Here is a 21,441-nt window from a genome sequence, read left to right on the forward strand (position 1 = left end):
AGACAGAAACAAAAATACAGAGGCAAAATAACCATACAAATAAAATAACAGGTTAATTTCTGAGAGAGAGAGAGGGGGCGGGGGACGGAGGGGAGAGAAAGAGAATAAAATTTAAAGAGAGTACTGAAGAATTGGAACAATGCAATAACTCTTAAAGTCATTTCAGGTGTTTAGCATCAGTGCCTTACAATCATTTTCAAAATGATATTGCCAAGCATGATAATATGTGCTATCAATCCCAGAAGTGTGGAGGCAAATTCTTATTTTTGAATTTGAGGCCACACTTGTCTACATAGTCTCTTCCATAATATAAACCATATCAAATAGGCTTAGTTTTTTAAAGGGTAGATACAGTTACACTGTCAAGAACTAGGAAGCAATGACCTAAATGATATGAAGTAAAAATTTATTCTATTTCCAGGCCTATCTTCCAGTCTCCTCTGAATTGAGAGTGATAATGAGCTGTAAGTAAAAACAGAAAAACTTTTTGGAGTCAAACTCAAGGATAAGATGAATAGTAACTATTACAAACCTGGATTTGCCTTGCAGTTGGTAATACAATTAAAATCTTCAGTTCATAAAACCTACGATGCCGGGCAATGATGGTGCAAGCTTTTAGTCCCAGCACTTGGGAGGCATAGGCAGGCAGATTTCCCAATTGAAGGCCAGCCAGGTCTACTGAGTGAGTCCAGGATAGCCAGGGCTACACAGAGAAACCCTGTCCCGAAAATAATAAAATAAATAAATAAAACATACCATGAACAGTGGAACAGTGGAAACAAGTTATACTATGTAAATCTCAAGACTATAGACGAAACACAAGTCAAAATGTCAAGTTGTCCTTTAACTTGGGACATTAGAGAAAACAACCATAGTTAACAATACAGAATTAATCATATTTTACCTTTAGGATTAATTTGGAACAGGAAATAAACAATAGCCCTTAACTGGCCCTTAACAAATATAATTGTGATTCTTTATCTTGGTTGTTGTTATTTCTCAGACAGGGAGACTTGGGGAAGGGAACTGAGAAAGGGGATAGTATTTGAAATGGAAATAAAGAAAATATTCAATAAAAAATAAGTGAGCTGTTAAAAAAAAAAGTAGTAGTATATATTTAATCCTGTGCTTTTGGGCCTCCGTTCTTTACACGAGTCTTCAATACAAGTTGGAGCAGAAATGTTATTTGGAACTGGTTGGGTTATAATTAAAGGAGAATATTCTTAAAAGGATTGCTTTTTAAGGGAAGTAGATAATTGTCAATCTTGGGATTACTCCTAATTTGAAAGGTATGGGACAGATCATACTGACCTAGAGATAAGTTGAAAAATATTCCTCCTTGGTTTCTATAGTTGTAAGGGATGATATTCTGATTTCTGATTTCCATGGAACTCCTCTGTATATTTCTTTTCTATTGATCTCATGAAAAACACCATAGACAAAGGAAATTATAATTGAAGGCTCATTTTGGGCTTACTGTTCCAAAGCCTTAGAGTCAATACTGGCAATATAAACACATGGCATCAGGTAGAGCTGAGAGCTCATACTTTGAAACTAGACAAGAGGTAGCTAGCAAAGTGGGCTTGGTCAGAAGATGTTAAAACCTTCATAATTAGTCCGATATACTAAAAGAATAAGTATTCGAACATATGGAGGATGGAAAGGTGGCTCAGTGGTTAAGAGCACTGACTGCTCTCCTTAAGGTCCTGAGTTCAAATCCTTGCAACCATATGATGGCTCACAACCATCTGTGCTGAGATTTGACTCCCCCTTATGGAGTGTCTGAAGACAGCTACAGAGTACTTACATATAATAATTAAATAAATCTTTTTTTAAAAAAAAGTATTCGAATATATAAATCTATGGGAGCCATTATCATTTAACTACCACATGTTTTTTTCAAAAATGAAAACTACTTTTTATCTGTCCACACTGTACCATATGCTTAAGAGAGATTGTTATCTTTTGTACATCCAAGGTCACAAAAGAAACAATCCTTAGCAGAAATAATCAAATCATCTGAAAAAATTGAACTGACAAAAGACACCAAAATTTAACAGTGAAGACAACAAAACTTATAGCTTCTTGTTCAGCATCTTGAGATTATGATGACATTGCCTTAGCCACATGGTTTTCCATACTCTCACTTCTCCAGCTCTGTCACCTGCAACACACATAGCTTCTTTTCAGTAAATTCCATGTCCTGCTTGTAGCTTTCCTCAAAGCTGGCCCTAGTAACTCTAATACCTTCTGTACAGTATTCTCTTATTTTGTTGAAAGTGGGTTGTCCAGAGCCATAATAGGACAAGCTAATATCTAGCAAGTGATCATCCAGAAATGTTCAAATACTTTTTAAATAAAAGATTTATTTAATTATTATATGTAAGTACACTGTAGCTGTCTTCAGACACATCATAAGAGGGAGTTAAATCTCAATACAGATGGCTGTGAGCCGCCATATGGTTGCTAGGAATTGAACTCAGGACCTTCAGGAGAACAGTCAGTGATTTTAACCACTGAGCCACCTTTCCATCCTCCATATGTTCAAACAATTATTATATAATCTGCAACATCTGTGCCCTTATTAAGCAAGCCTGTAATGGATTCCTTGTATGAAATATTCCTGAGATGAATATGCTTTTCCTGTTATTATTAAAGATATATAACAATCACTATGTAGAAGCACACCCCTTTAGAGCAGAACTCTACAGATCTATGAAGATGTACTGTTTTCTAGTGATGTTATATAGACAAACAGATGACTTAAGTCTTAATGGCAATCCGATAAATATTCCTAAAATTGTTTCCGTGATAATTAAACTGTTTATATTCAGACGGCTATTAGGTAAATTTCTGATACTCAAAACTGCAAAGAAAACTCCACCAGTCTCCCAAGCATCATAAATTAATTGCTCTTAGATAGTAATCAGACTTTCTCCTACTCAGAGCACATTCCAAGAGGTTGTAAAACAATTTACCAAAGGTCATAAAAAGGAAACTAACGATTTATTATAGGTGCTAGGCTAGAAGATGAAATATGGACTGTGTTTATCTCTGCAAAACTTTACTAATAACTTAGTTATGGTTTTAAACCTTCAGGGAACCTGAGGATCTGATACAGGCGATGGATACTTAGCCATTAGTAATTACTCCTAATGGATATACATGTAAACATTCTCTGTTGTAAACTTCTATTTCAGTGTATGATTTGATTTTTTGTGAGAACTTGTGATGAACTTGGTAACATGTGATCATGTATACTGAAGGATGTATAAGTAATGAGGACAAAGAGATAAAGAAAAGAGAAAGGAGAAGTTTTTTGCCCTTCCCCACTTAGGATCTTTTCGCTTTTCCTCTTAGATAACTTTCATAGGTAACTTGTTACAACTTAGTAATAAACTCCATAACCACTTCTTTGAGCATCCCATTTTCTTCCTGTGACTTCTGACTTGCAGGCTAAAAGTTAGAGCCCAGCAGTTCCTTCTGAGATAGACCAAAGGCCACACTGCTTAATCCTCAGCTGTTAGGCTACAGGTGATAATCACGGAAGCCCTCAGTCTTTTACCCTCAGAAAGAGCAAGAAAGTTTTTAGGCTCAGATGCTCAAAGCAAGTATTAACTACATGGCATAAGGGAAGCATGAACTACAGATGTTGCTGTAAACAGACAGATATGTAAAATCTTTACAAATAGGAATAAAACTATTGATTTCTGGGAAACATTGGAGAATAGAAACAAGTAAGAGATCAGGGCACCTATGCATAAAGAAAATGGAATTTAAAAAGTAATACCAAGGGCTGGAGAGATGACTCAGTGGTTAAGAACACCAACTGCTCATCTGAAGGTCCTGAGTCAAATCCCAGCAACCACATGGTGGCTCACATCCACCCGTAATGCGATCTGATGCCCTCTTCTGGAGTGTCTGAAGACAGCTACAGTGTATTTACATATAATAAATAAGTAAATCTTTAAAAAAGAAAAAAAATTAAAAATATGTCACTGTACTGATTAGAAAAAGATCAGGCCTTTCTTGGTAGAAGGAATGTCATTCATGAGATAGTGTTTGACCTTTCCCTTAAGTGCTTTGTTAACTACTGAGATCTATAATCTGACTCACACAGAGACAGCTAATGGCATGTGCTTTACATTTCTGAGCTCAATTAAATATGTCAACAAGGATTGCACAAATCTACATAATACATATCCTAAAATGGGAATTCATTACCCACTGGCTCAAGCTAACCTGTCCAAATAAAACACCCACCAATCTAGTTTTACTAAATTACATCCATAAATGAATACAGTCTGTAAAACTACAAAATCATTCTCACTCCCTGAATCAGGTCCTTCTCCATAACAGTGACCCCTGCAGCACACTCCCTTTTCCTTTGGTCTGTGACCTAGCTCTTGTCTGCACTGTTTTACCTGACAGTGTACACAGTAAGCTGTTCCTCTGGTTCTCATCCCCCCAAGTATATTTCCACACACAAGCCCCTGCCACAAAGATTTTGTCCAGATGCTGCCAGACAATAAAGTTATTCAGAGGCTAAAGCCTGGTCCATGGAGAGACTAGGTCAACAAAGGAGCACACAGGTGGCCCCATATGCCTGGCTGATGCTTACCATCCATGCGCTGGAAAGACCTACTACGCAGGCATCCTTTGCTAAGAAGCTTGCTCCCCCCCCACCCCGTCCCTCTTTTTTATGGGAGATGACTTTGCACTTATCATGTCTGAAGTTCTGAGCTTGCCTGAGCTACCCTCGCAGCACTCACTGAAGACAGTAAGAACAGAACACATAGAAACACTCAGGTCACCTGAGTTACAGAGAGGAACTTGAGGGCTTGGTACCAGGAAGAGCCACCTCCTCTTCTGACTGGCAGCTCCGTGTGGGGGTTCTGATGGCTACTGAGTCTTGAGTGACATGAGCACCACCCTTAGGGTTAGCGTGTGTTGAAAGGACACAGCTTAGTGGTTCCAGCCTGGGCCAATCCTTTTCCAGATCTGTGGCTTTGTAGGACAGTAGCAGTAGTGAGTCTCCTCCAATAGCTGATCTGTCTGTTCTCCAGCCAGGCCCTTGGGAGGGGCTAAGATTCCAGATCAAAGCTGCTTATCTGCCTTCTTCTCTCCTTTGTGGGCAGTGCCCTTTGTTCACTGCTGTGCAAAAAACTTGCCTGATGTCTAAGCACTGCACTCAGGAAGCACTTCTTCTTCCTCCTAGAATCAAGCTGAAGAGCTTGCATAGCCCATCAATCAGCTTACATTGGAGTCACCAATTTGTCCCGCAAGTGGGCGGTTGGCCAGGATCTTAGCAATTAAAGAAAGTAGAGATTTGAGAAAACAAGAGTTCGTTCTGTGACTTCTGACTGTGTTCAGGTCAACTGCAAGTATGTTCCACATGATGGTTATGAGCAAACTACAGCACAGAGCAGGAAACACAAGACAGATATTGTGGCCTTGCTGGCTTTCCTGGCCTTTGTGGCCATCAGGTATGGACAGAGAACCAAATCAGAGCACAGAGGCAGGGAGATTACTGAGTTTTAGGATCACCTGTACTGGCCTCAGAAATGGGGGTCTAAACTCTGCCTACAGGAGTTTTTGGCCCATTGACTCCAGGGACCAGAGATAATTTCTGGACTGAAGCAGCACTATTATAAAAATGCTGCAGATCTATTCACACATTATAGACAATGATTATGCAGGTGAAATTAGAATTATGGCTGCCCCATTATATGTGTACCTGCTAACAAAAGAATTGTTCAACTTAATTTAGTTCCCTTGTATCTGCTAAATGTGTGAGAGGACAAGGTAGCTTTGGTTTCACCTATGTGTACTGGGTCCAATCTGTTGCTATTAAGAGACCTAGCCTTAAATTACTAATTGACGGAAACTGTTTGGAAGGATTAATAGGCACTGGAGCTGATGTACTCCCTCACCTCCAAAGGACTGGTTATTCCAATGACCGAAAATAAAGTTCAGGGCTGGAGAGATGGCTCAGCCGTTAAAGGCTAGGCTCACAACCAAAAGTATAAGAAAATAAATTTCAAAACTTAAGATGTATGAAAGGATAATGAACCTGGGACTTAAGAGGACATTCAAAACTGTCTTACCTACTTTAGCTGACATTTCAAAAATAGTTGTAAGATTATTATTGACTTAAAAGATCATTTTTATAGTATTCCTTTGCATCTTGAGGATTGTAAAAGGTTTGCATTTGATGTGTCTGCTTGTAATTTTAAATAAGCCACGAAGTGATATCATTTGACTCCCTTCAATGGAATTTCTCAAGGAAGGGTCAGTCGCCCTACATCATGTCAAAAATTTGTTTCTGCTTCAATACAAGAAGTTAGGACTTTGAATCCTACTTTGTGTATTGATCATGATATGGATATTTTATTAGACGATCCCTCTGAAAGAGTTTTACTACAGGCCTTTGTTATGATACAAAAAGCTTTAAAATCTTGGAGAAGAAAAGATTTAAAGACAATATCCTTTTCAAGATTTGGGGCATCTGTTATACACTAAAGAAATTGTTGCCCAGAAAATTCAAATAAGAAAAGATAGTTTACTTACTTTAAATGATTTTCAAAAGCTGTTAGGGAATGTTAGTTGGCTAAGACCTCACCTTAAGCTTGCCACAGAAGAACTTAAATGTCTGTTTGTTATTTCTCAAGGGAAATGCAAATCCTAATTCCCCTGGAAAAATAACTGATGAGGAATGAAAAGCTTTGCTGAAAGTAGAGGAAGCTATTAGCCAACAACAGATATATAGACTAAGATCAATTGTTGACTATTTCACAGCAGTCCTTTAGCAAAAGGGACCATTAATGTGTATTCATCATTCTTCATCTCCAAGTAAAGTTTGCACACTCTACTATGAAACTGTTGCTATGTTGAAAAAGAATTGTAGGATAGAATCACAAAAGTATTTTGGAAAAGAACCTGATGAAATATTTATTCCGTATTTCAAACAGCATTTAAATTGGTTACTGAAGAATGCTTATATTTAGTCTATTGAATGTGCAAACATTTTAGGCAAATTTGATAGTTATTATCCAAAAGGCAAGTTGTTAGAATTTGCCTCTAGGCATACTTTTGAATTTCCTGTAAATTTACTCATGCAGCTGATAGAGAATGCATTTATTGTGTTTACAGACAGCTCATCTAAAGGGAAGGTAGCATGCGTTATTGGATCATATGTTTATTCTCTTGAGTTTCCCCAATGCTTCACAAATATTTGAATAATGTACTATAGCCACTGTCTTTGAAACGTTGAAAAAACAAGCTTTGAGTTTATATACTGATGGCCAGTATATACCTCATGGCTTACAATTGCGTGACTTTGTTCCATTTTTAGTTACTGCTAGTACTCAAATTTTGGAATTATTTATGCAAATGCAACTTAATTTAAGAGCTTGTACTGTTCCTTAGGTTATACGACATTTAAAAGCTCATACTGGGTGTTCCAGACCCTTTAATGAGGGCAATGCCACAGCAGGTTTGCATATCAGGCAGAGAATAGGCATTACACAGGAACAGTTCAGCCAAACACTCTCATTCTATACATCATTAAAATACTAATAGGTTGAGACAACAATTTGGTATTTCTAGAAAATGTGCATGTCAATTTATAAAAACTTGTCTTCAGTGTCCTCAATTTCTTCCTGTACCACATAATGGTGTTAATCCTTAAGAACACATACCTAATCAAGTATGGCAAATGGATGTTACTTATGTATCTGAATTTAAAAAATGTTAAACAATGTATATATGACTATTGATACCTTTTTAGGCTTTCTATCTGCAACTGCTTTAACAGGATAAGCAACTAAATATGAAACTAGTCATTGCCTACATTGTTTTTATATACTGGATGTTCAAAATGACATGAAGACAGATAAAGTTACTGACCATTACAGTCAGGCATTTGTGATGTTTTGTTAACAATTTAATATTTGTCATATTATTGGGATTCCTTATTATTCTCGAAGAATAGGTATTGTGGAGTGCTACACTCTCCGGTCGAGTCAACTGGACAGGCCGAAAGGCTTAAAAGTCACTCATGAGGCAAAAGAGCTTCAAGGAAGCTCTCCTCCTGGAGTCTAGGGTTCCCTACCCATACAGTAATTTTTCATTCCCGAGTTCCATTCCTGAGTTAGTCTAGTGTATGGATCCACGTGCTCTCTTTCAATATTTTCCTATCATAAGTGCCTTTTAAGATTGAATTCTGACATAGCTAAAGCCGTCCGCCAGTGTTCCAACAGTCCTAGTTCGTCCTTATCAAGACCTTGGGTTTGGAATTCAGTACTGCCCCTGGTATTACACTATCTCTTTGAGTAAAAGTTAGGTCACTGCCCTTCACAGGAATCTACCATCACCTAGGAAGAAAGAAGTTTCTGACCGTAGTGGAAACCAGAATAGATGCTTAGAATTATAGCTGAGTTACACCGATTTACAGGAATTTACTATGGTTTAGGAAGCAGATCGGGCTGTGGTTTTAGAGTATTGCATTATTCATGAGATGGTTAGCTAGAACGGAACTCCCTAGTTAGAACCATGACTTGGATGTGAAAGCCCTTGCCCTAGGAGTGAAAAGTTCTCACACCTGGCTTCTAAGACTATAGCTGACCTTAGATAGGGCTGACTTTGTCTCAATTATTTTATTGCCCAGTTTCTTCCGATCTTTGCGTTTTCATTCCTCTGTTCTGTGTAAGAATCATTAAGCATCCGGTTACCTCATTTGTACCTTGCGGGTATGTCACCCAACTTTTTTATTGTCTTCTGTATAAAAGTCTGAAGCTCGAATTGTAAATTACATTCAGATTCTACACACAACCTTTCCTGTGTGCATCTGTCTGTCATTCATCCACGCTTTTCCCACCCGCGTCGAGAGACCCCGTTCCACGCAGACACAGGGACCCAGAGGGTCTGCGGCAGTGGAGCATGCCCATGGAACTTTAAAACAATTCTCAATTTAGCACAATCTTCAATCATCTGGTAGGAAAGTCTCAAGGAGGCATCATCTGAATCAGGTTAGCCTTTCACAATAGCTGTGGGATACTGTCATAGTTATATTAATTAAGATGAAGAGAATTACCACTGAGATTTGCTCCATTTCCTAGGCAGGTTGTAAAAGAATGGAGAAAGCAAACTGTGCACTAGCAAAAATGCTCTGAGCACTCTCTGCTCTTGACTGTTGATAGGTGTGCACTCTTTTTTTTTTCTTTTTTTTTTTTAAGATTTATTATATTTAAGTACACTGTAGCTGTCTTCAGACACTCCAGAAGACGGAGTCAGATCTCATTACGGATGGTTGTGAGCCACCATGTGGTTGCTGGGATTTGAAATTCGGACCTTCTGAAGAGCAGTCGGGTGCTCTTACCCACTGACCCATCTCACCAGCCCAGGTGTGCACTCTTGTCGCAGGCTCTTGACACCACAACATTATACCATCATGGACCATACCACGGACCTATGAGCTAAGATGACCCTTTCTTTCCCATTTGCTTTTCCTAGGGTATTTTATTGTAAGAATAGCATTGAGACGTACCAATAAATTTAAACATTTTGTTTCTCTTTTGAGGATTTTAAAAAATGAAACATAAAGTATATATTACATGAAAGGTATTGTCCAAAGAATGCCAAGTGCACACATCTCACTAGTCTATCTCTTGATGGACAGCTTCCCTCAGTCTCACTCTCTGTCAGGCATCATTCATTTCTGCAGCCAGGAAACAGCAGATTCCTACTATGCTAACCCTGGCTTTACCTACAACTGTATACTACCTCCAATCTGAAACTAACTCAGAAGGAGGTTATGGGACTCACAGTGTTACCAGTGGGGTTGTATAAGCAAGAACCAGTTTCTAAGGGAGAGATGACTACCTGGTAGCACTGCCTGCAAGCAGTATAGCAAACTCCAGGGATTCAACTCCTCCAAGTCATCCCCCATATTGGGTTGCTTTGTTAGTAACTCAGCTAGCTGACTATGTCAACCATAATCTGAAAAGCTCAATAATAATTTCTCTCCCATTCACTGGGCTTGAAATCACTTCAGAGACAAAGTTTTGGTTGTTTTGGGGAGTTTGAGAGAAGCTAAAAAAAAAAAAAAAAGATCAAAGCACCCAGAATGAAATGGCTCCAAATCTTGGCCCAGCTAAGGTGGAAAATGAGAGGAACACTTTTTAATCTCCCTTTGTCAGGACAAAAGATGAAATGTGACAGGATACTTTCAACTCCAAATCATGCATTCCACTTCTACCTAGCTCCCTCTCCCCTCCTGCCTCCCTCTTCCCACTAGTTCCCTTCTTAATCACTTGCCCCCCCTCCTCCCAGCTATCTCACTGTCCTCCCCATCCTGTCTCCCACTTCCAACACTGCCTTTCTCACCATGATGGACTTCCGAAAATCATGGGCCAAGATAAACCTTTCCTTCCCATAATCCTAAAATATTTTTGTTGGGTATTTATTCGCAGCAACAAGAAAACCCACTGATGCTCCAAAGCAGTACTTGGGTGGAGCCATCTCCTATCTCTCAACATGCTCTATCAGGAAGGAAAAGAAGTTCCTTCCCATCTCCCCAGGATACATTTAACAACAAACACCCCATTAAAAACTTGCTGTAATCATTGTCCAGGGTCACTGCCTTGGGTAGTTGACACATGAGAAGCTCCTGTGACATCTTGTGAACTGTCACTGCCATGGAGCCAGGATCCCACCTCAGTGTTGAGACATCAGAGCTGATGCTAATGTACAGACTTCAAGGATGTGCCTGTCTAAGATGAAAAGTGGATGCAGGAAGGACAAGGGCAAAAGTGACAGAATTTGTCCAAAGAAAAACAAAGCAGGGGCTTCTCAAAAAGCGAGCTTGCCATTCCCCCCTCACCCCCCACTCTCCCATTCCCTGAGAATCCCACAAGTCAGGAAGGTTTCGGTGGCCCTCTTGTGGCGACCTCAAATATTGCTCAATATTTTTGGTTGCCTCATGCAGGTGGTACCAGCTAGAAACAAGGTGTGAAATAAAACTATTTTAAAGGTTTCTGTGTTTTCAAATAATTCATTTAACTTATTAATTAGAAAATCTACCAGTGATTTTATTTGTTCAAAATACCCCTGTGTTCGGACATATTGCAGGTCATCACCATACTTGATTTCAAATTATGCTATAAAGCTGAAGTAATAAAAATCAGAATGGTACTGACACATAACCAGACACGGATTGAACCACTGGAATAGAAGATCCAGATATAACCGCATAAGGTCACATTATCTCTGACAAAGACACACACACACACACACACACACACATACACACACATACACACACATACACACACACACAGACACACACACATTCATACATGAACCCCACTCACATGCTCTCACACAGACATACATGCACATGCTTATTCAACTGTCACATGCAGAAACATACACACATGCATGTCCCATTCTCAGTCACAAGCTCACACCCACATATGCATACATACATGCACATAAACATGCTAAAACAAAAATGCACACCACATACCTGACCCTGACTTGAACACATGCTCCCTTCCACACACATACAAACACATACACACAAGAAACTCTTTCCCTCACATGCTCACACAAACACAAATGCACCCCTGCAACAACTTCACAGACAGACATTCACACATGCACTCCCCCATATTCTCATACACACATTCACACAAGTAACCCAAGCACATTTGCTCACACTCACATGCACAAACACCAGATGACACACATACATGCACACACACACACACACACACACACACATACATGCATATGCATGTGCAAACCCTGTGCTCACACATACACATGCACCCTTCCTACATGCTCAAATACAAACAGGATCACATACATCTCCACACACATGCAAAAACACATCCTCACAGTCATAAACATTCCTACATGCACCCATACATCTGAAAATCAATATTCACGAAAAAGAAGCCAATCTTTTCTTCCTGCACAGAACTTAATTCCAATTGGATCAAGGACATCAACACAGGACTTTGTACTCCAAGGCTGCACCAGAAATATCAACGACTCTGCATCAACACAGAAGTACAGGAGAGGAATTTCTAAACAAGACCCTTGTGCAGCAGAGGATGAGAGCAATTACTGACAAAGGGGACCATATGCAGCTGAACACTGAAGTGTCAGGTGAGTGAAGAGGAGAGGCTTACAAGACAGGAGAGGCCTCTCTGCCAGATGCTCATCTGAAAGAGAATCATAGATAGAATGTACAAAGAACTAAAAAGAAAGTCTAACCATTAAGAACCTTTAAAAATAAATGGAAAAACGGGCCTTGAGTGGTTAAAGAGATGACTCAAAGAGTACTTTGGGGACAAAATTTTGTTGACTATATATGCCTGGATTGATTTTGGGGCTCTCTTTTTACCAGGCTTCTCCTGGTTTGTAGAAATGCTATTGCTGATTTTCTATCCAGGGTGTCTTTGAGGCAGGTCCACACAGGAGAGCACGTGGGCTGCAGAAGGAAAAGAGGTTCTTGGACAGGATCCCTTCAGTCCTTCATCCTCAGCCAGGAGGTGGAGCTGATCCTCAGTCCTCTGTGCACCTTTCCTGACAGAGGAGAGTTGGCCTGTAGGGAGTGCTCTGACCCAGGAACTCAGGAGAGAGCTTGTCTCCCAGGAGTACTGACAGAGGCTAACAGACACACAGAAGGAACAAGCTTCAATCAGAGACAGCTAGAACATCTAACACCAGAGATTACCAGATGGCAAAAGGCAAACATAAGAATCTTACCAACAGAAACCAAAAACACTTGGCATCATCAGAAACCTGTAATCCCACCACAGCAAACCCTGGATAACCCAACAAACCATATCTCGTGATGCTGGTAAAGGATTTTAAGAAGGACATTAATAATTCCCTTAAAGAAAAACAGGACAACACAGTTAAACCGCTAGAAGTCCTTAAATAGGAAACACAAAAATCCCTTAAGGAAATACAGGAAAACGCAAATAAACAGGTGAAGGAATTAAACAAAACCATCCAAGACCTAAAAATGGAAGTAGAAACAATAAAACCCAAAGGGAGACAGCTCTGGAGATAGAAATCCTAGGAAAGAAATCATGAGTCATAGATTTGAGCATCACCAACAGAAAACAAGTGATGGAAGAGAGAATCTCAGGTGTAGAAGATTCCTTAGAAAACATGGACACAAAAATAAAAGGATGTGTAAAATGCAAAAAGATCCTAACCCAAAACTGCCAGGAAATCCAGGACACAATGAGAAGACCAAACCTAAGGATAATAGTTATAGATGCGAATGAAGATTTTCAACTTAACGGGCCAGTAAATATCTTCAACAAAATTATAGAAGAAAACATCCCTAACCTAAAGAAAGAGATTCCCAGGAACATACATGAATCCTACAGAACTCATAATACACTGGACCGGAAAAGAAATTCCTCCCCTACACGAAATAATCAGAACAAATGCACTAAATAACGATAGAATATTAAAAGCAGTAAGGGAAAAGGGTCAAGTAACATAAAGACGGACCTATTAGAATTACACCAGAGTTCTCACCAGAGACTATGAAAGCAACAAGATCCTGGACAGATGTTATACAGACCATAAGAGAAAACATGTGCCAGCCCAGGCTACTATACCCAGCAAAACTCTCAATTACCATAGATGGAGAAATCAAAGTATTCCATGACAAAACCAAATTCACACAATATCTCTCCACAAATTCAGCCCTTCAAAGGATAATAAAGAGAAAACTCCAACACAAGGACGGAAACTACACCCTAGAAAAAGCAAGAAAGTAGTCCTTCAACAAACCTAAAAGAACATAGCCACAAGGACAGAATACCAATTCTAACAATAAAAATAACAGGAAACAACAATTACTTTTCTTAATATCTCTTAATATCTAACAGACAGGTTACATAAGCAGGACCCAACATATTGGTGCATACAGAAACCCACCTCCAGGACAAAGACAGACACTACCTTAGAGTAAAAGGCTGGAAAACAATTTTCCAAGCAAATGGTCCCAAGAAACAAGCTGGGACCATTTGAATAAAATTGACTTTTAACCTATAGTTCTCAAAAATGATAAGGAGGGACACTTCTTACTCATCAAAGGTAAAATTTACCAAGATGAACTCTCAATTCTGAACATCTATGCTCCAAATGCAGGAACATCCACATTCATTAAAGAAACTTTGCTAAAACTCAAAGCACACATCCCACCTCACACAATAATAGTGGGGGACTTTCATACCCTACTCTCATCAATGAACAGATCCTGGAAATGGAAAATAAACAGAGAAACAGTGAAACTAACAGAAGTTATGAACCAATTTTAACAATTGTCTCTAGAACATTTCATCCTAAAACAAAAGGATTTATCTTCTTCTCAGCACCTCATGGTACCTTCTCCAAAACTGTCCATAAACTGAAGAAAACTGACTGGCCTGGTCACAAAACAGGCCTCAACAGAACAAAAATATTGAAATAATTCCATGCATCCTATCAGAACACCACAGATGAAGGCTGATCTTCAGTAACAACATAAATAATAGAAAGCTAACATTCATGTGGAACCTGAACAACACTCTACTCAATAACTTGGTCAAGGAAGAATTAAAGAAATTAAAGACGTTTTAGAGTTTAATGAAAATGAAGCCACAACATACCCAAACTTATGAGGCACAATGAAAGCAGTCCTAAGAGGAAAACTCATAGCTCTGAGTGCCAACAAAAAGAAACTAGAGAGAGCACACCCCAGCTGTTTGACGACACATCTAAAAGCTCTAGAACAAAAGGAAACAAATTCACCCAAGAGGAGTAGAGGGCAGGAAATAATCAAACTCAGGGCTGAAATCAACCAAGTGGAAATGAAGAGAACTATACAAAGAATCAACCAAACCAGGAGCTGGTTCTTTGAGGAAATCATCAATATAGATAAACCCTTAGCCAGAATCCAAGAATATCAACATGATCATCCCTCATGATCAAGTAGACTTCATACCAGAGACACAGGGATGGTTTAATATATGGAAATCCATCAACAAAATACACTATATAAACAAACTCAAAGACAAAAACCACATGATCATCTCATTAGATGCTGAGAAGGCATTTGACAAAATCCAACATCCATTCATGATAAAAGTCTTGGAAAGATCAAGAATTCAAGGCCCATACTTAGACATAATAAAAGCAATATACTGCAAACCAGTAGCCAACATCAAACTAAATGGAGAGAAATTGAAGCAATCTCACTGAAATCAGGGACTAGACAAGGCTGCGCACTCTCTCCCTATCTATTCAACATAGTACCTGAAATCCTAGCTAGAGCAATTAGGCAATAAAAGGAAATTAAGGGGATTCATACTGGAAAGGAGGAAGTCACTTGATCTTTGACAAAGGAGCAAAAACTATCCAGTGGAAAAAGGAAAACATTTTCAACAAATGGTGCTACCTCGAGTGGTGGGTAGAATGTAGAAGAATGCAAAATTATCCATTCTCATCTCCTTGTACAAAACTCAGGTGTAAGTGGATCAAGGAACTCCACATAAAACCAGAGACACTGACACTTATAGAAAGGAACATGTGCAAGAGCCTCAAAGATATGGGCATAAGGCAAAAATTCCTGAACAGATCAGCAATGGCTTGTGCTGTAAGATTGAGAATCAACAAATGGGACCTCATAAAATTGCAAAGCTTCTGTAAGGCAAAGGACACTGTCAATAAAACAGAAAGTCTGACAACAGATTGGGAAAAGATATTTACCAATATTAAATCAGATAGGGGACTAATATCCAATATATTTAAAGAACTCAAGAAGGTGGACTCCAGAAAATTAAATAACCCTATTAAAAAATGGGGTACAAAGCTAAACAAAGAATTCTCAACTGAGGAATACAGAATATCTGATAAGCACATGAAAAAATGTTCTATTCCTTAATCATCAGGGAAATGTAAATCAAAACAACTCTGAGATTCCACTCACACCGGTCAGAATGGCTAAGATCAAAAATTCAGGAGATAGCATATGCTGGTAAGGATGTTGGGAAAGAGGAACACTCCTCCATTGCTGGTGGGCTATCAAGCTTTTACAACCACTCTGGAAATCAGTTTGGTGGTTCCCCATAAAAGTGGTTATAGTACTACCAGAATATCCAATAATACTACTCCTGGGCATATACCCAGAAGATGTTCCAATTTGTAATAAGGACACATACTCCACTATGTTCATAGCAGCCTTATTTATAATAGCCAAAGCTGGAAAGAACCCAGATGCCCCTCAACAGAGGAATGGATACAGAAAATGTGGTACATTTACACAACTGAGTACTACTCAGCTATTAAAAACAGTGACTTTATGAAATTCTTAGGCAAATGGATGGATCTGGAGGATATCACCCTGAGTGAGGTAACCCAATCACAAAATAACACACATGATATACACTCACTGATAAGTGGATATTAGCCCAGAATCTCAGAGTACCTAAGATACTATTTGCAAAACATTTAAAACTCAAGAAGAAGGAAGACCAAAGTGTGGATACTTCAATTGTTCTTAGAAGGGAGAACAAAATAATCGTGGAAGGATTTACAGAGACAAAGTTTGGAGCAAAGACTGAAGGATCCTGTCAGCAAACTCTTGTTGGCATCTACAGCAGTGTCTGGTTTTGGTGGTTGTTTATGGGATGCATCCCTAGATTGGGCAGTCTTGGATGGTCATCTTTTCAGCCTCTGCTCCAAACTTTGTCTCTGTAAATACTTCCCTTCAGGAGAACACAAGATGTCTTAGTCAGGGTTTTAATGCTATGAACAGACAACATGACCAAGGAAGTCTTATAAAAAAACAAAAAAAAAACCCATTTAATTGGGGCTGGATTATGGGTTCAGAGGTTTAGTTCATTATCATCAAGGTGGGAGCATGGTGGCGTCCAGGCAGTCATGGTGCAGGCAGAGCTGAGAGTTCTATGTCTTCATCCAACAGCTGCTAGTGGAAGACTGCCTTCCAGGCACATAGCGTGAGAGTATTAAGCCCACACCCAACTGACACACATACTCCAAACAGGTCATACCTATTCCAACAAGGCCACACCTCCAAATGGTGCCACTCCGTGGTCCAAGAATATACAAACCATTACAATATTGCTTTAAAGAATGTCTTCCCTGTTAATATTAATGACTCCATTATGGCTACAAGACCAGGAGGCAAAGGGGTGGCTAATGTCTCAGTAAAATGGTAAATGCTGCAAACTTCAGGACAGCCCTTAAGGCTGTGGAAAAGACCTCTAAGATCTTAGGTTCCAAATATGTAATTCCTCAAAAAACAATAATGCAAATTGAACTATGAGGGGCTTCACAAATCTAAAGGAAAGAAAGTAGGTGTGCTGTGAGCCAACTTATCAGACAGATACTAAGGAAGGATATAGAAGATAATGAGACTTAGAGAGTGGTGATCACAAGAGATTTAACCCAGATAAATTTTTGTTGTTATAGCTGTTATCTATATTTACAAAGCCAAAGAGATTCCTGAGTTAAATATCAGCCTGGAACAGATCAAGGTTAACCCAGGTGTTTTGGAAATGGAATTTCAGGACTGGGTTGCACTCAGCTAGTTTAGTATCTGTGCTTAACAGAGGCAGGTAGACCTCTAAATTCTTCTGCAATTTTATAAGAAAATGTGTACTTGCTTTCTGCTAAGAATCAGGTGTGTGCTCAGGGATGCACATTCTTAAGATAATCAAATGGAAACTTGGAGTAAATGACTGGATTGGTATGTAAAATAAAAGACTGGACTCTGATCTCCAAGAGATGACCTACCCAGAGAATTTTTTAGAATAGCAAGAGAGAATTTCTTGTAGAAGATTCTCATGGATTGCTGCTTGAAGATCTCCAGAGAGGCAGATCAGATAAAATGAGCACAGAACAGAATGAACGCAGGGTAGAAAACTGTTTCCAGCAGAGCATAGGTTGTTACCTTGTAGTGATGAATAAACTGCCTTCCCTTTATTTTTGATGCTCCCAGATACCCCTTCTCTCAGAACACTCCTTCTAGCCCAGGACTGGAACTTGGCAACAGAGGAATATTTTTATGCCACTAAGTTTTTAATCTATATCAGGACTTATAGGAAAGGTCTCATTTATGTTAACATCCAAAGCAATGCCAATACTAGCTTATACCCAACTATTTTGATTTATGGTTCTTATGGAAGTGTACTTACAGAACATGTTGATCAGCCATGTGAGACCTAGGAAAAGTAATGGGTTTGAACAGTGCTCTTAACCACTGAATGATCCCTGCATGCCAACTAACCCACTTTCAATAAAATAAAATAAAATAAAATAAAATAAAATAAAATACTGTAAAGGAGATATTAGATATTCAAGTACGAACTTCGAGGAAAGCTACAAATGGTTAATGGAGCTTGCTGAAAAGAAGCTATGTTTGCTGCAAGTGACATAGCTGGAGAAGTGGGAGTACCTAAAACCTTGTGGTTAAGGCAATTAAACCATAATCCCAAGGTGCTGAACTGGAAGTTATAAGTTTTGTTGTTTTCACTGTTAAATTTTGGTCTCATTTGGTCAGTTCATTTTTTCCTATGTTCTGATTATTTCTGCTAAGGATTGTTTCTTTTGTGACATTTGATTTATGAAATATAACAATCTCTCTTAAGCATATGGTACAGTGTGGACAGATAAAAAGTAGTTTTGACTTTTGAAAAAACATGTGACAGTTAAATGAGAATGACTCCCATAGACTTATATGTTTCAATACTTATTTTTTTAGTTGGTCAGACTGTTTTCAAAGGAGCACAGGTGTGTCCTTTTGGAAAGATGTGTCATATGGGTGCATATTCAGGTTTTAATATCTTCTGACCATGCTCACTTTGCTAGCTACCTCTTGTCTCAGGTTCAAAATATGAGCTCTCAGCTTTACTGGATGTCATGTGTTTACACTGCCACTAGTGACTCTAATGCTTTGGAACTGTAAGCCCAAAATGATGCCTTCAATTATAATTTCTTTTGTCTATGGTGTGTTTTATGATATCAATAGAAAATAAATATACAAAAGAGTTGCATGGAAAATCAGAACACAGAAAAACCACCACTTCTAACTAAAGAAAACAGGGAGGAACACTATTCCAACTATCTCTAGAGCACTATGATATGTTCCATGCCGTTGAAATTATCAGTGATTCCAAGATTGACAATTATATATTTCTCTGAAAAAGCAACCATTTTAAGAACATTCTCCTTTACTTATATCCCAACCAATACCAAATAAAGGTTCAACTCCATCTTGTGTTGAAGATTCATGTGAAGAATTGAGGCCCAAAAGCATAGGATTACACATATACTACTCCTTCTTTCATTGACAGCTCCTTATTTTTTATTGAATATTTTCTTTATTTACATTTCAAATGTTATCCCCTCTCTCAGTTCTCTCCTCCCAATTCACTATTCCCTACCTCTACCCCTGCTTCTTTGAGGGTGTTCCTCCAACCACTCACTCCTGCCTCCTTGCCCTGGCACTCACTTACACTGGGGCATTATACTACTCTTTATTATACATACAATAAATATTGTAAATTATGGTATATTTAGTGAATCAAGTTGGGATGACATTCTAAATAAGGCACTCTCTCAAGAACAACATCAATGATAAACATCACAGTTATATATTTAAGGGCCTGTGAAGAACTATTTTTTATTTTCTGTTCCAAATTAATCCTAAAGATAAAATTTGATTAATTCTATATTGTTAATAATGGTGTTTTCTCTAATCATGTCCCAAGTTAAAGGCCAACTTATCATTTTGACTTGTTTTTCCTCTATAATCTTGAGATTTACACAGTATAAATTGCTTCGACTGTTCATGGTATGTTTTTAAAACTGCAGATTTTAATTGTATTACTAAGTGCAAAGCAATTCCAGTTTGTGATAATTAGCATGCATCTTACCCTTGAATTTGACTACAAAAAGTTACTCTGTACTTCGGGCTGAATATCTCTCCTAATTCAGAGGAGAATGCAAGATTGACCTGGAAATAAAATACATTTTTACTTCACATCATTTTGGTCATTTCTTCCTGGTTCTTGACAGTGTAAACATATCTACCCTTTTAAAAACTAGGCCTTTTTGAAATGGGTTGTATTATGAAAGTGACTATGGAGACCAGTGTGGCCGGAATTCAGGAATACGAATTTGCCTCCAAACTTCTGGGATTGATAGCACATACTACCATGCTTGGCAATATTCATTTTGAAGATGATTGTAAGGTACTAATTCTAAACAACTGAAATGACTGTAAGAATTATTGTATTGTCCCAATTCTTCAGTGCTTTCATTATCTTAGTTATTCATTTTGTTTTTCTTTTCCTCTCTATCTTCTCTCTTACCTCTACTCTCTCTTTATTCTCCTTCTCCTTCTTCCTTTCCCCTCCCTCTCTCTTTCTCTTTCTCTCCCCCCTCTCCCCTCCACTCTCCCCCCTCTCTCTCCCTCCCCCTCTCTCCTCTGTCAGTATATGTGTGTGCATGTTGATTTTGCAGCACTGGCTATCCTAAAACTCAGTAATCTCCCAGCCTCTGTGTTTTAAGTAGTGGGTTTGAAGTAATGCTTTGCTGAGTGTCTCAATATGTTCTCTCCCTACCACCTCCCTCCCTCAACTAACTCTCTCTCTCTCTCTCTCTCTCTCTCTCTCTCTCTCTCTCTCTCTCTCTCTCTCAAAGAAATTTATTTGTATGTTTATTCAGCCTCTGTATTTTGGTTCTCCATCCATGCCTTATGCCCACGAAGGCCAGGAAAGTCCGCAAAGCCACCATATCTGTTATGTGCTTCCTGCTCTGTTCTGAAGCTAGCTCATAACCATCACGTGGAACATACATGCAGTGGACCTGAACCCAGTCAGAAGCCACAGAAAAAATCCTTGTTTCCTAAAATCTCTCTTTAATTTCTTTAATTGCTAATATTCTGGGCAACCGTCCACTTGTGGGACACATTGGAGACTCCAATGTAAGTTGATTGATGGGCTATGTAAGCTATTCAGCTTGGATCTAGGAGGAAGAAGTGCCTCCTGAGTGCAGTGCTTTGAGTTCAGGCAAGATCAAAATTTGCACAGCAGTGAACAAAGGGCACTGCCCACAAAGGGGAGAAGCAGGCAGATAAGCAGCATTGATCTGGAATCTTAGCCCCTCCCAAGGAATTAGCGGGAGAACAGACAGATCAGCTATTGGAGGAGACTCACTACTGCTACTGTCCTACAAAGCCGCAGATCTGAAAAAGGATTGGCCCAGGCTGGAACCACTAAGCTGTGTCCTTTCAACACACGCTAACCCTAAGGGTGGTGCTCATGTCACTCAAGACTCAGTAGCCATCAGAACCCCCACACGGAGCTGCCAGTCAGAAGAGGAGGTGGCTCTTCCTGGTAC

The sequence above is a fragment of the Mus musculus genome, chromosome 2 (genome assembly GCF_000001635.26).
Source record: "Mus musculus strain C57BL/6J chromosome 2, GRCm38.p6 C57BL/6J".
Taxonomy (NCBI): domain Eukaryota; kingdom Metazoa; phylum Chordata; class Mammalia; order Rodentia; family Muridae; genus Mus; species Mus musculus.